General features: G+C 45.8%; 1 non-coding gene across 1 annotated transcript; it reads right to left on the bottom strand.

Annotated features, from left to right (window-relative positions):
• Window positions 1-15434: 15434 nt before the first annotated feature.
• Window positions 15435-15507, bottom strand: TRNAC-ACA (transfer RNA cysteine (anticodon ACA)). The gene has a single exon. It is a non-coding gene; the product is annotated as a tRNA-Cys (tRNA).
• Window positions 15508-15958: the final 451 nt, after the last annotated feature.

The raw sequence follows: 15958 nt of genomic DNA, 5'->3' as shown, positions 1-15958 counted from the left end.
TTTTCCAGAAGATATTTCAAAGATTGAGTGGGAGACATAAGAGGAGACCAACAACATCTATGGGTTTCCTAGAAACTGATTTCAAGTGGCAATGTAAGGACGATAGCCACCAAAGTTTCCTCAGAACTGCAGGGACAAAACAATACGATATTATAGAATTAGCAAGAGTTGCAAAGTTGATTGAAAAGAGCTAAGCAAAGTATGTTAGATTTGGATTTTACTTTATTTTGATGTTGATGGATCTTTTTTTTTTTTTTAATGTAAGGACTGTTTACTTTTGTATTGGGGTATAGCTGATTAAAAATGTTTTTTATGATAGTTTCAGGAGAACAGGGAAGGGACTCACCGTACAGGTATATGTATCCATTCTCCCACAACTCCGCTCCCATGCAAGCTGCCATGTAACACTAAGCAGAGCTTCAGGTGCTATATAGTAGGTCCTACATAGCTGGCTCAGAGACTTTACTTTGCCAACAAAGGTCCGTCTAGTCAAGGCTATGGTTTTGCCAGTGATACGTTTAAACTGTGGTGTTGGAGAAGACTCTTGAGAGTACTTTGGACTGCAAGGAGATCCAGTCAGTCCATCCTAGAGGAGATCAGTCCTGGGTGTTCATTGGAAGGCCTGATGCTGAAGCTGAAATTCCTCATGCGAAGATATGACTCATTGGAAAATATCCTGATGCTGGGAGGGATTGGAGGTAGGAGAAGAAGGGGATGACAGATGATGAGATGGGTGGATGGCATCACCGACTCAATGGAAATGAGTTTGGGTGAACTCCGGGAGTTGGTGATGGACAGGGAGGCCTGGCGTGCTGCGGTTCATGGGGTCGCCAAGGGTCGGAGACAACTGGGCGACTGAACTGAGCTGATAGCCATTGGATCTTCCCGACCCAGGGATTGAACCCAGGTCTCCCACATTGCCGGCAGATGCTTTAACCTCTGAGCCACCAGGGAAGCCCACCGATAGCCATTATCAGATTCTAAAGTAGAATAATCAGGATAGATTCAATCTCTAATCCATTTCTTTTCATCTTTCCAAGCTGTCTCAGATGACCAGTTTTTGTCAAGTAAATTGTGTTCTCCAACAGTTGTCTAAATCCCAGATTGAAAAGGTTGTCCCTAATCTTGTTTTCTCTGCTATCAAAGGCTGACCCTCATTTCTCAATTGCTGGGACAAGTTTTAATAGTAGTAACTGGATTTTAAGGCTGCCTAAAGTCCAGCATTTGTTCTGAAACATAATACTTGCTCTGCTTTGTTTATTAGACGTCCTCATTATGTAGGACATTTTAGTTACCGTGCTATCATAGATTACATTAGATATGGCTCCTCTTCTTATAGTTAAAAATAGTGAGCGTGATACAGCTGACTTTGTAGATGCTGTATCTAGGCGCATAACACTGAGTATGTCAGTGTAAATTCAAACCAAGAAAGATAAATTCTGCTGCTCATCATCAGAGCCCGCTGTGTAGCTATTACAGTTTGTTCAAGTTAAAACAGTGACTATGAGTCAGACTGTTCCTCCCTCAGGCTTTAGAAAGCTCATGTCTTTAACCAAGATGGGCTTACAAGGAGGTTGTGCATGAGGAAATGCACATGAGTGGGGGCCAGTTTCCAAGACAGGGGACTGGCAAGGGGGAGGATATAAGCAAAAGCTGGGTCCACAGTCCTCCTTCCTCTCCCAAAAGCTTTTCTGCTATTTACTTAAAGCTGAGACTCCAAAGGTTGGTCTTCGTTCCTCAGCAAACCTGATAGAGGACCAGCCTCGGGCAACACACAATTTATGGACGTGAAAAGCGCATGCGCTGCCTACACGAGCCGGTTCTTTATAGACGGGCTTTAGGGCAAGTTCGAGATGCCTGGGTAAGATACAAACCAGCGTTAATAAATATCTACAGAGAAGACATCACCTTCCTTCCTTTTGAGATTAAATTAAAAGCAACCTTTTAAATGCCTACTTTAAAGCCCATGACTGTACACTTCCTCTTTTCCCCTTGGTCATCTCTCACAGCAGATGCCCTGAGCCAGTATTTAATATAAACTTCAGATACCAAGTCCCACCTGGAAGCAACCAAAGGGACTATTCTTCAAAATAGTATGTATATTTTTAGATTAAAAGGTAATAAATGTTCATTGTAGAAATCTTGTTAAAAAAAACAAAAAGGCAGGACGAGAAAGTAAGTCACTCGTGATCTTCCCACTGAGAAATTACTCACCGTATGCTTTCAATGTTTTTTCCTAGGCATGCACATTTGCAAGGTTAGATCATATATGTATATGTATGTGTCTGATCTGCAGGTTTTCACTTAATATATCACAACCACTTTCTAATAGTATTAACTATTATCCTGAAGTATACTATTTGATAGTTACAGAGTATTATATCACACCACTGCAGGATAATTTTCTAGACAAGCCTGCTACTGTCAAACATATAGATTGTTTTCAAGTATTCACTATTATGTGTGTGCTAAGTTGCTTCAGTTATGTCCGACTCTTTGCAACCATATGGACTATAGCTCACCAACATCCTCTGTCCATGGGATTCTCCAGGCTAGAATACTGGAGTGGGTTGCCATGCCCTCCTCCAGGGGAGCTTCCTGACTAAGGGACTGAACTTACATCTCCTGCGGCTCCTGCACTGCAGGCTCACCTCTGAGCCACCAGGGAGGCCCATTCAGCCATTTGCTATTATAAATTTTTTTAATTTTAATTTTTTATTGAAATATAGTTGATTTATGTTTTAGGTATATGGCAAAGTGATTCAGTTATATATACTTTATTTCAGATTCTTTTTCATTATATGACATATTGAGTGTATTTCTCTGTGCTGTACAGCTGGTCCTTGTTGTTTATCTTTTTTATATATATGACTGTGTATCTGTTAATCCCAAACTCCTGATATATTCCTCCCCATTCCCTTTCCCTTTTGGTACCATAAGTTGGTTTTCTATGTCTGTGAGTCTATTTCCATTTGGAAATAAGTTCCTTTGTATCATTTTCTTTTAAGATTCCACATATAAGTAATATCATGTATTTGTCTTTCTCTGACTCACGTTTCTTGCTATGATCATCTCTAGGTCCATACATGATGCTGCAAATGGCATTATTTATTCTTTTTATAGTTGAGTAATTTTCCATTTTATATATACACTGCCTCTTCCTTATCCATTCATCCGTTGATGGACACTTACCTTGTTTCCATATCTTGACGACTATAAGTAGTGTTGCCATGAATTTTGAGGTGCATGTGTCTTTTCAAATTAGCACTTTCTCCAGATATACGCCCAGAAATGAGATTGCAGGGTTATATGATAACTCTATTTTTAGTTTGTTGTGTTTTTTTTTTTGAAGATGTTTTGATGTGGATTATTTTTAAAGTCTTTATTTAATTTGTTACACTGTTGTTTCTGTTTTATGCTTTAGTTTTTTGGCAGCAGGGCATGTGAGATCTTAGCTCCCCGACCAGGGATGGAACCAGCACCCTCTGTACTGGAAGGCGAAATCTTAACCACTAGACCATCAGGGAAGCCCCCTATTTTTAGTTTTTAAAGGAAGTTTCATATCATTTTCCGTAGTGACTGCACCAATTTGCATTCTTACCCACAGTGTAGGAGGGTTCCCTTTTCTCCACACCCTCTTCAGCATTCATTATTTGTAGAATTTTTAATGATGGCCATTCTGACTGGTGTGAAGTGATACCTCACTGTGGTTTTGAGTTGCATTTTTCTAATAATTAGTGATGTTGAGCATTTTTTCATGTGCCTATTGGCCCTCTGTATGTCTTCTTTGGAGAAATATCTATTTAGGTCTTCTGCCCAGTTTTTATTAAATCGTTTGTTTTGTTTTGTTGATATTGAGCTGTATGAGCAGTTTGTATATTTTGGAAATTAATTCTTTGTCAGTGCATCATTTGCAAATATTTTCTCCCATTCTGTAGGTTGTCTTTTCATTTTTGTTTATGGTTTCCTTGGCTGTGCACTATTATAAATTCTAAAATCATGAATATTCTTGTACATAAGAACCATCTTTGCATTCTTGGCCATGGGTATTAATATCCTGTTAAATTACATTTTCCAGTACAGTATTTTATTTAGAAGTTTTGCACCTATGAATGGACTGTTCCTAAAACCTGTGGAATGCATGCAAACACCATCACTGTGTCCCATGTTTCAGAGAGAACTGTCTTGGTGAAGGGGGTAAAGATGGGTGGCAGCTGATGCTCTATGGGAACCGTCTTGGTCCCACAGCTATTTAACCCTGTGTTTGCTATAGGTGCGCCAAAGAATGCAAAGCCAAACTAATTCAATCGGCCTTGGAATGAGAGCAACTGTTCTATTATTGTTAGCACATTCCTGCTATAAATAACCTGACAGTGTCCATCTGCATGGGATGCAAAAAAACAAGAAACATGCAAAGTAAAGACCAAAATAGACCTGGGGTCCATCTGGTACACCCTCTCTATGGGCCCCAAACAGATGGTACAAATTCCCAAGATATACCTACCCAATGACACTGTCCTATCTTGGGGAAGAAGGGGGATTCCTTGCAGCAAATGGCCCAGCCAAAAAGAAAAGGGAAATCAGCCACTGAGATTCATCCCTTGATTCAATAAATAATTTTTGGAACACCTGACCTGTTCCAGACATTGTTCTCAAACTTAGAAATACAATGAACCCTCTCCCCTCTTCTCCCAGTTGGATGACCCAGGCTGAGTGTCCACTGTCCACTGAGTTTTTTCTCTTGACCAATTTGCAGCAACTGGTACCAGTTCAGTCATTTTCAATGTCTTCAGCTTGAGTCCTCATCCACTAAACTTGCTGGCCAGTCCTGGAGGTCAGAGGCTATGACCCATTCATCTCTGGACCTCTGGCCCATCACAATGCCCACCATCTAAACAGTACTCTGTAAGTAATGAACTTCAGAAGAGTTTAGCATTTCAGAAGAAGTTCTCCAGAAATGGGCATCATCTTCCTTCCCTGATCTCTTCTCAAGGAGTAGGAAAGATAATAATCGTTTCCTGAGTTGTGGTGGAGGATCCAACGTGGGTTCAAATCTGCATAGAAATGGATTTACTGTGCATTAAAATGGGAGGGACTTTTTCATTACAGGTCTCTCTGGCATTTGTCAACTCTGAGCATAGAGATGGAGATATATATAGAGACAGACAGGTAGAGATATATATAGCCAGGCCAGTAGATAGAGATAGATTGATAAGAGAGAAAGTGGGAGCTGGCAGGGAACACCATGTGTTATAGACAGGAAAGAGATGAAAGGTGAAAAGTAAGACTGATTATAGCCCAAAGCACCAAAGCTCAGAATGATCCACAAAGAGGTGAGAAACATCAGGACAGTAAGGAATTAACACTTTCTAGTGGACAGTGTCAGGGCTTAAAAGGCTTTTAAATAGCAAGGCCTCTTCCCTTTTACTGCTTGCAGCTGGAGGGAAAAAAGAAAAGATGACAGTCACTGAATGCCTTCAGCAAAAGGAAACAGAGACACACACCCATATACCCAGGCATTTGAGTCACATGTACTAAAATAAAGGGATGACTGAAGGTCTCATCCATTTCCAACCAAATTCAAGCCCTGGATACATCTCAGGATGTGTTTCTTGCAACAAAGCTGCCTTGCTTTCTGCCAGAGAAAGAGAGCAAATCTGTGAAGGTTGGGTCCTGGGGTTCTGTGAGGAAGGTTTGGGGAGTGATGACGTTGGCTTCTGTCCCTACTGATTCACCGTCTGGGCCCAAGTGGCATTTTCCCACAGTGAGGGGATGCTACTGGCAGTGGGGAAGTTGCTCCATGACCTTCAAAGAGGTAAACGAACGAGAAAATGAGGGCAGACCCAACAGGCCATCTGCTTGGACCAGTATTTCTGAGCTTCCTGGCAAGGCATGACTCATGAGAAATCACGCCAAGTAACTGAGAATGAACTCAGGTCCGAATATGGTCCTTAATCCAACCCAACTGTCAGTGCCAAGAGGGATAAAATTAAGTAGAAATGCTTCCCACCTGCCAGCAGGAAAAAAACAATTGCAAGAAATGCAAGAAACCCAGTTTGGCCTCCTATAAAACAGCTTGGCGTGGGCTTTCTGCTCGGCTACTTCTGCTTCCCCACAATCCTTTTATGAAGGCCACACTTGAATATTCTGCACCTGGTGGGAGTGAGAATCAGGGGCATGTGTGGAGTTGACTCCATCCCAAACACCCACCTAGTAATTGCTATTCCTAGGAAACTCTCTGGCCAACCACTGGGTCCACGGAAATCTCAAGCCGAAGTGAAAGCCCCCTTTGGATGCTGAGCTCCCCCGGCCCCTTTTCTTTCTGAGATAACAGGAGCCACGTCCTGCCATGAAAAGAAGAATAAGCCACTAAACGAGCCTGGGGAGACAGGCACAAAATGCTTATTAAATGTGACCCATGGTCACCGTGTACAGAGGACATCAGAACCATTTCCGTTCACCCCTCCATGAACACCGTTTCAATGGCCTTATTGTGGGGAATCACCGCAACTGCCAATCCTGCTAGTTCACCTAGGAAATTAACAAGGCTTTCTGGAGGCTGCCTGCCCTCAACCTGTCAAAACTCTGCCGAGCACAGAACCCGAAGGCGCTGTGGTGAACGAGCCCTTCTCAGGTGGGAAAGCGATAGTGTCAGACCCAGGCCCCTTTTCTCGGCAAATTCTGGGACTTGCTGTCAGGTCTAAATATATTCTTTCAGGAAAATAGCTTAGTCCTTTCCTTGGCAAGTAGACATTGGCCTATATTTTTAATCTGTGTGGGGGTGTGTGTAGATCATATTTATGCATTTTCTGGCTGCGAGTTGAGCCTGCTGGCAGTATGACTGTGTGTGCACAAGTGTGAACACAGAATTCGCTAAGTCCCTTGGCTGTTCCCCACGGTTATTTGAGAGAGCTATCACGTGGGCAGCATGGCTGGCCTCTCATGGATTATGTGGCCCCAGACTAGCAGTCTTTGAGGTTGACTTTATGGGTCCAATCAATGTCTGCCAACAAGGGGCTCAGCAACTCATGGAGAATGGGGAGGAGAGATACAGACCCTACCCACAGGGTTAGACTAGGATGACTTGTCTGGAGGCAATGATGAATTGTACTCTGTCCTACAAGATTTGTGAATGTGATTAAGACGTATTGATTGAGTGCCAGGTGTATTCAAGTACAGCCTCTCACTTATTCTTCACGTGTCAACCCCGGAGGAGATACAAATTACTAGTTCCCCCTTTGTGGATGGGAGAACTCAAGCTTGGAGAGGCTACGTGCCTTGTGCAAAGCCACCCAGAGAGTAGACGGCATAGCTGGAATTTTAAACCCAACATTCTAGGGCTCCTGATCACTGCTGGTCATTGACTTCTGCACAGCTCCAGTCACGCAGTGTCCTGAGAACTTCAGCCACTGGAAAGGAAGCAAGCTATGGTCAGGCAGGCGGCCAGCATGGGGCAATGGCTGCAGGAAGTTGGCTGGGGCAGCGGGTCAGTCCCCTCAGGAGGGAGCCCGCAGCACCCTACAGTGAGTGCTGTTCAAGGATCCACGACGTCCAAGGTTGACGGCACAGGGCCCAGGTGAGGACTGCTAGGCAGTGTGGTTCTCCCTGAACAAGGGGATCCTGGGTCCTCTGCAAGGTGGAGTCTGTTCAAGCTGAGCACAAAGATAGCAGAAGTCAGGGCTAGCTCCGGGGGTGCAGCGCACAGGAGCCAGGACGTGCCTCTCAGTGTGTGGTTGGGGCTCACACTGGCTCAGCTCCCTGAGAGGGGATGGAGGGAGACAAAGCTCCATGCGTTTAAGCCCTGGGGTCCTGTTTATTCTTTCCCAGGTGCACCCTAGCCCACCTGTGCCTGGCACCTGAAGTAAACGGCAGTAAAAGACCAGCTCCAGGCAATTGCTCTTGATGGTTTCCCCCGTGTGTTTGCCGCATGGTCCCTGCTTTTCTGTCCTGATTTCCCACCCCAGTGGCATCCTTGGCCCCTTCACCTCGGAACCCGCTAGACTCCTTTCTTCTCCTTCTTAGACCTCAGATTCTCCCACGTGGTTTCTTGTTCTCTACAGCTCCTGACTTCAGTCTTCCATTGTAATCATCCATTTTGAGCTGCACTCACTTAGAAGCAAACATGGGAAAGAGAGAAATTATTTTCCCAGCCTGGTGTAAAAATATTACTAAAACTGCAGCCAGTGGGAATATTTGTGATTGCATGTCCTGTGGGAAATTCACCGGGATTGGAATAGGGGGACTTGGTAATAATGATGAAGGTTCTTCCAGGGGGTTTAAATGTTTGACAGGATGGAGTTGGTTATTATAACTTAGAATGTATGTTTCAATTTCTGGGACAAAGCAAAATGACACGGTGGGTATATTTTTGTAGGGAGTTAAATTGAAGTTGATGGAATGAGACTTGAGGTGAGGGTGCATGGTGTCAAACGTTTCTTGATTGCTTGGTTCTAGAATGAGGTATTTAAACGCTTGATTGCCTAAGGCTTCACACTGTTCTTTTTGACTCTTTGTATTAGAACTAGAGCTAAGTCAACTGAGACAGATGTGTCAAAAGGAGGCGGGGACCTCCCCATTCAGAATAAGGAAGTCTTGATTTACAGACACTCCTGGGCAAGAAAGCCTAGAAGAGGTGCAGCAGTCAGTGAGACCCTCCTGGAGACACTGGAGACGGAGGCACAGAGTCCTCTCTTCCTGGGAGAGGCTACTCCAGCTTATTCTGCGAGGAGGCAGTGATCAGGCGCACGATGAGCAGAATCCAGACAAGGGGAGCACTGAGATAGCCCTTGGAGAGGGGCCTTTTAGGGAAGGGACACGGGAGGGGACATAACTGCCTGCACAGAACCGTGTAACCTCTAGCTGCATCCTGTCCATTCCCAGACTGTGAATATCAGGGCCAAAATCCAGAAGAACATTCATGAACCTGTCTTGTCCCTGTCTTCCCTGAGCTCCCACTGCTTCCTGGGATGAAAGGCCAGACCCAGGGACTTGCTGTTTGAGTCTTCCTGCTGTCTGAAACAAAGGGGAGAGATACAGGAAGCTATACACAGGAAGTGCATAGCTTCATTTTTGTTGGCTCAGACGGTAAATAATCTGCCTACAAGGCGGGAGACCTGGGTTCAATCCCTGGGTCAGGAAGATCCCCTGGAGGAGGGCATGGCAACTCACTCCAGTATTCTTGCCTGGAGAATTCCCACGGACAGAGGAGCCTGGTAGGCTACAGTCTGTGGCAGAGTGGCAGAGTCAGACATGACTGAGCAACTAACACTTTTCGTTTTCCCTTCCAGGCACTAGGGATTTAGCAGTAAGCAAGGGACGGGGGAGCCTGGTGGGCTCTGGGGTCACACAGAGTCGGACACAACTGAAGTGACATAGCAGCAGTAGCAGCAAGACCCCCTTTCCTACCTTCAGAATATAGTCTAATGGAGAAGCTTAAAGTCTAGAAGAAAAGAGATACTTAAGCAATAATTGGAAATTCCAATAAACAAGATAAGTATGGGGTGCTCAGAAAGCACACATCAGGGATCTGGAAAGCCCTTTCTGAGGGCAGAATGCCTACAGTTCCATCTGATTAATAGGCAGGTGGTAACCTAACAAAACTCCACAGAGAAGGAAGGCCAAACACTTTGCTTGTCCTTTGTATTTTTCAGAATGAATATTCCAAGTATACAGAATTTCATTGATCTTTGTATTCTCTTCTTTTGCCTGACCTCTTTATAAATTATTTGATTAATTCTAGTATCTGTTTAGTTAATTTCTGTGGATTGCCCTAGTAAATAATCATACTATATGCAAACCTATAATCTTCTTAAAGACTATTTATAACTTTAATTCTTCTAGCACTTGGGGCAAGGAGTTTGAAAAGTTTATTTTCTGATGGACTGTATGATATTTCCTTCTATTTGTCCGAATGTACTCAACAGAAGCTTCACAAGGTCCCATCTATCTGGTGTTCCAGAACATGATGAACTGACCCGTGGTCACCCCATGTCTACCTCTCATGAAAGAAACAGCGCCTTCATAGACTAAGAACAAAAATGCATGGGATGAAATAAACTGGAAACCCTCCCCCTTCTTTCATCCGGGGCATCCGAAAGACTATCATGCCAGCAGTGCCGTCCCTCCTGGGTACCACGGAGAGAGCCATTTCACTGTCAATGTGAGGCTCTTGTAACGTAATACAATAGCAGATTCAAGAAGAAGCCCAGTGCTTCTTAGCACAATATTGGCAGGGGCTAATGTTACAGAAAGAGTGAGAACCAAGCTTTTCTAATAGGAGCAAGGCAACCTACTTCATACAAGTTAACACTGGGTAGTCTCCAAGAAAAGTTAAACCTTGGGTAGGGGAGGTGTGCTTATCTGTTAGTCGAACCGCCGCTGAGCCAGCAGTCGCTGCAGCCTGAATTAGCATCAACACCCTCCCTCCGCTACTCTCACTGGTGCTGCTGGAATCTACCATCTCCCCCGGTGGGTCAGCAAGATTTAGGAAGGGATGGGGTGAACCTCTCGCTCCTCCGAGGAGGCGGGGAGTGTCCCAGGGAAGAGAAGGAAGATGAAAAACCACATGACTTGAAAGAGGGGGCTTCATGGGCAAGGGGGGTGCCAAAGAGAGAGCTGGATGAGCAGGAACACCCACGGTAGAAACCCTTTTTCCATGATTCGGGTCTGCTTCCTTTACGCTAGGCAAGGGTGTTGACTGAGTTAATGAAGTTTCCAACTTCTGGTCCCCCATACTGCTTACTCACCTGAGAGCTTCCTGACAGTTTAGGAGATAACTTCTTTTTCGTTCCCGGTGTTCCTGTCTGCTTGATCTGGGGGATGAGGATGTGGAGTGGTTCCAAGACTGCCTGGGCTTTGCTTGCTTCACTCTTCCTAAGACTCATAATGCAGACTCGACACCAGAATCGGAGATGAGCCCCGTTTGCACCTTTCGCTGGCTGGAGATACCCTCTGAGACAGAAAACAGGGGCCCTGCTGTATTCCAGTTACAGGAGTCATGAGCATATTAGAAAAAGCTAAGGTCAGACCACAAGAGACAGGTCTCCAGGCCACCTGGAGGACTCACCAGGGCCAGCCACACATCTGGTGGGAGACTCAGCACCACGTTCCATCATTAATGGAAGTCTGATTCTCTGGCCTTCTTGGGACTGAATAAGAAGAACACCCATATCTACCAATGAGCCTCTTTTGGAGAAGAAGATGGCCGACCCCAATTCAGCATTCCATCATGCTAACACAGATCTTCAAAATCACTGCAGCTGGTGACTGCAGCCATGAAATTAAAAGATGCTTGCTCCTTGGAAGAAAAGGTATGACAAACCTAGAAAGCATATTAAAAAGCAGAGACATTACTTTGCCAACAAAGGTCCGTATAGTTGGCTATATAGTCGGAAAAACCAAAGCTATGGTGTCTCCAGAAGTCATGTATGGATGTGAGAGTTGGACCATAAAGAAAGCTGAGCATCAAAGAATAGATGCTTTTGAACTATGGTGCTGGAGAAGACTCTTTAGAGTCCCTTGGACTGCAAGGAGATCAAACCAGACCATCCTAAAGGAAATCAATCCTGACTATTCATTGGAAGGACTGATGCTGATGCTGAAGCTTTAGTACTTTGGCAAAGGGCTGACTCGTTAGTAAAGACCTGATGCTGGGAAAGATTGAGGGCAGGAGGAGAAGGGGATGACAGAGGATGAGATGGTTGGATGGCATCACCGACTCAATGGACATGAGTTTGAGCAAGCTCTCGGAGATGGTGAAGGACAGGGGAGCCTGGAGTGCTGCGGTCCATGGGGCTGCAAAGAGTCAGACATGACGGAGTGACTGAACAGTAACAACATACTGCCTATGACAGCAAAGTTAGATGTATTATTCATCTCTCTGAATCCCCACAACGAGATTCCTAAGGTAAATATTTACGACCCTACTTTCATAAATGAAGAAGCAGGGCCAGGGAGGCTGTGGCAGATGCCATCAGTTGCCCACTCAACAACCTTTCACTTCTCATTTTCCTTTCTGATAGAACACTGGTATCTACCCCTGAAGGTATCCCGCCTTCTCCATGTGGCAGGCACTTCAGGGGTCCCATCACTCACACAGCAGGGAAGAAGCGGAAACTCTGATTCACCTCAGCCAACCTTCATAATCCCCTTTTTCCCCTTTGTCATTGATTGGTTCAGACGTGGCATGAGACACACTTCTGGCCAATAGGATGTCAGGCCGTGTCTCCTAGAAAGCTTCCAGGAAGTGCTTTCTTTCTGATGAAAGAGACAGGCCCTCTGCTGCTGCTACACATGGTCTGCATGGGGCTCCTAGAAATGAGGCAGTCACCCTGCAATCACAGGACAAGGTTAGGAGCCCAGGTGGATCCACAGAGAAGGGCAGAGGATGATGTTGGAAAGAATCTGGGTCTTTCATTTATATTGGTAAGCTGCTGAATTCAGCATCCCTGGAGTTACCTTAAACCAGAATTCATTATAACATACTAAACATTTTCTTTAATGATTTGGTCATTTGGGAAAGGGATTTTTCTTATTTGCAGCCAAAAGCACCCTGATATTCAGAAGTGAGTGACTGGCCTGAGGTCCCACAGCTAAGCCATGGAGCTTAGGTAAAATTCCAGGTCTGCAGGATTACAAATGCCACACACTTTCTACTCTGCTGGGGAAGGCAATGGCACCCCACTCCAGTACTCTTGCCTGGAAAATCCCAGGGATGGAGGAGCCTGGTGGGCTGCAGTCCATGGGGTCGCTAAGAGTCGGACACGACTGAGCGACTTCACTTTCACTCTTCACTTTCATGCATTGGAGAAGGAAATGGCAACCCACTCCAGTGTTCTTGCCTGGAGAATCCCAGGGATGGGGGATCCTGATGGGCTGCCATCTATGGGGTCGCACAGAGTCAGACACGACTGAAGGGACTTAGCAGCAGCAGCAACAGGGGTGGACAACAAAGTGAAGAGCAGTTTCACAGGATGCTCTAGAATCCTTTCCCGCACAAGAATCTCACTGTTAGTCAAGCATCTGTCAACTAGTTACTCCTAAAAAAAGACTCCATGAAAATGATTTTTTAAAAAATACAAAACAAATCTCTCCCCTCACAGTGTCTTTCCTCTCTGAAGCATCACAACTGCTTCTTAAATGCCCATCGTGTCAGGATAACAGGATTTGATTACCAAATTTATACACCACCAGCGTGGCATAAATGCACTGGCCTGAGCTCAAATGAATGCAGTTATTATAAAAAGAAAGGAGATGCCACATCCACACAGTGACAGCAGACACAGAGACGACAGTTTTATTTACTTTATCTCCTTGCAGGAAGCAGTTAAGCCATTTCAAAGCGATTATTGGGTTTTAATGATCCAGGACATTAAAAGACATTTCTCCCAGCAACACTGACACTATACCTCAGGTAAAGGAGGTGATAAATTCAAGAAATAGTGGCCTGTTTGGGGCAACCCCTCCCCACTCATTCGCGATGGGCCCCGTGGCGGCCGTTCTCCAGCTAGTGTGGACCGCCGCTGTGGACGGCCTGGGAGAACGCTGGTGGGTCTTCTCAGTAGGGCTGGAAGGTCTTTCCAGATGAAGACACAGTAGCAGCTTTTAGGCTCCACAATGACAATCTGCCTCCAGGTGCCCAAGGGAGTAGGAAAGGAACTGGGAAAGTGGGAAAAGGTGAAAGGAAAGAAAGGAAAAAGAGCACCAAACCAGGTGCTGTAGAGCTCTATCCCAGTGCAGCTCCAGCCACCTCGCCCAGCCAGGGCCAAGTCCAAGTTTTCTGGGCTCAGTTCAAGCTCCAGGAACCAGAGTCTTCTTTGGTCTCCCTGGACCTGATGGGCACTTGGCCCTCAGTTTAGGGAGTGGTTCCCAGGCTGACCTGTCAAGATTTCCTAGGGCCATCCCCAGTTGCTTTTTGATCTGTCTTAGACTTTGGAATTTCACAAGAGATTTTTGTTTGTTTGTTTTAAGAGAAGCCACCAAAGTGTTAAAAGTTGGGGAACTGAAGATCTAGGCTGACCTTTTTTGTTTTTGGCTGCACTGCTTGGCATGCGGGATCTTATTTCCCCAACCAGGGACTGAACCCAGGACCCACAGTGAAAGTGCTGAGTCCTGACCACGGGACCGCCAGGGAAGTCCCGAGGCTGACCTCTTTATTTTGCAGAGACTGAGGACCAAAGGGGAAAGTTGAAGAGAGAGATGGAGCTGAAAGCAGATCTCCATCACTCCCAGGCTGCTACTGCCTTCCTTCGGATGGAACATGGATCGCACTTGAACGGGAGATTTTTGAGCTTCTAACCTGCCCACCAGCAACCTTACTGGCCAGTAGTAACTCCCTGTGGATATGTGGCCTCCTCTTCCCAGGTGCTGGCTCTTGGATTTCCAAAGAAAAATTCAGTCATTCCTTGGGTTCTCCCGATACAATCAGAATCAACTGAGCCTCCTAGTATATCACAGGCTCCTGACGTTTTGGGCAAGAACCCTATTCTGGAGCTGTTTCCCGGGAGATGTAAAAAACTTTCTTCACCATTTTCCTAAAGGTATCTCTGCTTCCTAAGCATGATGGTACATCACTAAGTTTTACAGAAATTTCTGGACTCTTCTACTGAGCTTAGTGAGAATATCATATTTGGATGTAGTTCTAATAAGATCATGGTCATCAAAGGTGATTTTATGACTTAAGTGGGGCCTTGGTTCTTTGCCTAGGGGGAAACATTCACAGACTGCCTAGCCCAGAGTGCTCTCCGGAAATTGCATTTCTCAGGGAGGTCAGGACCCCAACAGCTGGACTGCTGAAAGGGGACCTGGGGTGGAGTCTATGTGAGCAGGTTTTATGATGGTACCATGGAAGGGAGGGGAGAAATCTGGGTTGCAGCTTATGAGAGAGGAACTGGTACGCCCTTGGCTCAGAGGTGCTGAGGTGCCTTGAGAGTGGGGGGTGTTGAGTAGCCATCTCTATGGATAAGGGCACCCCAAGGTCAACTCAAGTCCTCAGATCTATAAGGGAGGCCAAAAGAAATAAAGACCACCACTCATTACATACCCAAATAGTGCTTATAACACGGATATGAAGACAGATTCTAGAATGATTCATATCTTGAACCTTTGACCTCTTACAGAAGAAAAAGAAAAGAAAACCCAGCTGTGAGAAAACTACCTTCAGAGAAGTGATCCAGCAGCAGATAACAGCCAGTCACTGGTTGTGACCCAGTCAGCATAAGAGCTGGGCAAATTCCTTAGCTTCTCTAAGCCTCAGTTTCCACAACTGTGAAATGGGACTTCCAGCACTCCCCTTTGGGAGAAGCTGAAGTGAAGTGACGTTGCTCAGCCATGTCTGAGTCTTTGCCCCATGGACTGTAGCCTACCACGCTCCTCTGTCCATGGGATTTTCGAGGCAAGAGTCCTGGAGTGGGTTGCTATTCCCTTCTCCACGGGATCTTCCTGACCCAGGGATTGAACCCGGGTCTTCTGCATTGTAGGCAGACGCTTTACCGTCTGAGCTACCAGGGAAGTCTTGGAGAAGCTATGAGGATGCAAAGAGCGCATGCATTTCAAGCACTCAGCAGAAAGCCTGCACACTGAGCCGTGGAGCCGCTGTCAGCCAGAGGCAGGCTGCTCTCCACGTGTCCCAGGAGGACCCTACAGACCCTCTCTGGCGCTGGAGTAGAAAACCTCCAAGAGCCCAGTCAGTGGCTCACTGTGCCCCACCTTGTCCTGGGGCAAGAGCAAGGTGTTTGGTCTAGGCCGCTTGGGCTGAGAACGCACAAGAAGGGAGCTTATCGTGAAATCTTTCCTGGGCTCCCGAGGAGAAGGGGCGCCGTGGGCAGCACGACTCCAGACCAGACGGAGTCCACTTGCAGGGAGCTGGGAGGCGGCCAGGGGCAGTCCTTTCTCACAAGAGAGCTCAAGCAGGGAGGTGCTGCCTGGAAAAGCTAAGCGTCCTTTAGTGTGGTCATTGTGT

Source organism: Ovis canadensis, chromosome 17 (genome assembly GCF_042477335.2).
Source record: "Ovis canadensis isolate MfBH-ARS-UI-01 breed Bighorn chromosome 17, ARS-UI_OviCan_v2, whole genome shotgun sequence".
NCBI classification, from domain to species: domain Eukaryota; kingdom Metazoa; phylum Chordata; class Mammalia; order Artiodactyla; family Bovidae; genus Ovis; species Ovis canadensis.
The sequence above is the reverse complement of the archived record's forward strand: the minus strand, read 5'-3'. Positions and strand labels throughout refer to the sequence as shown.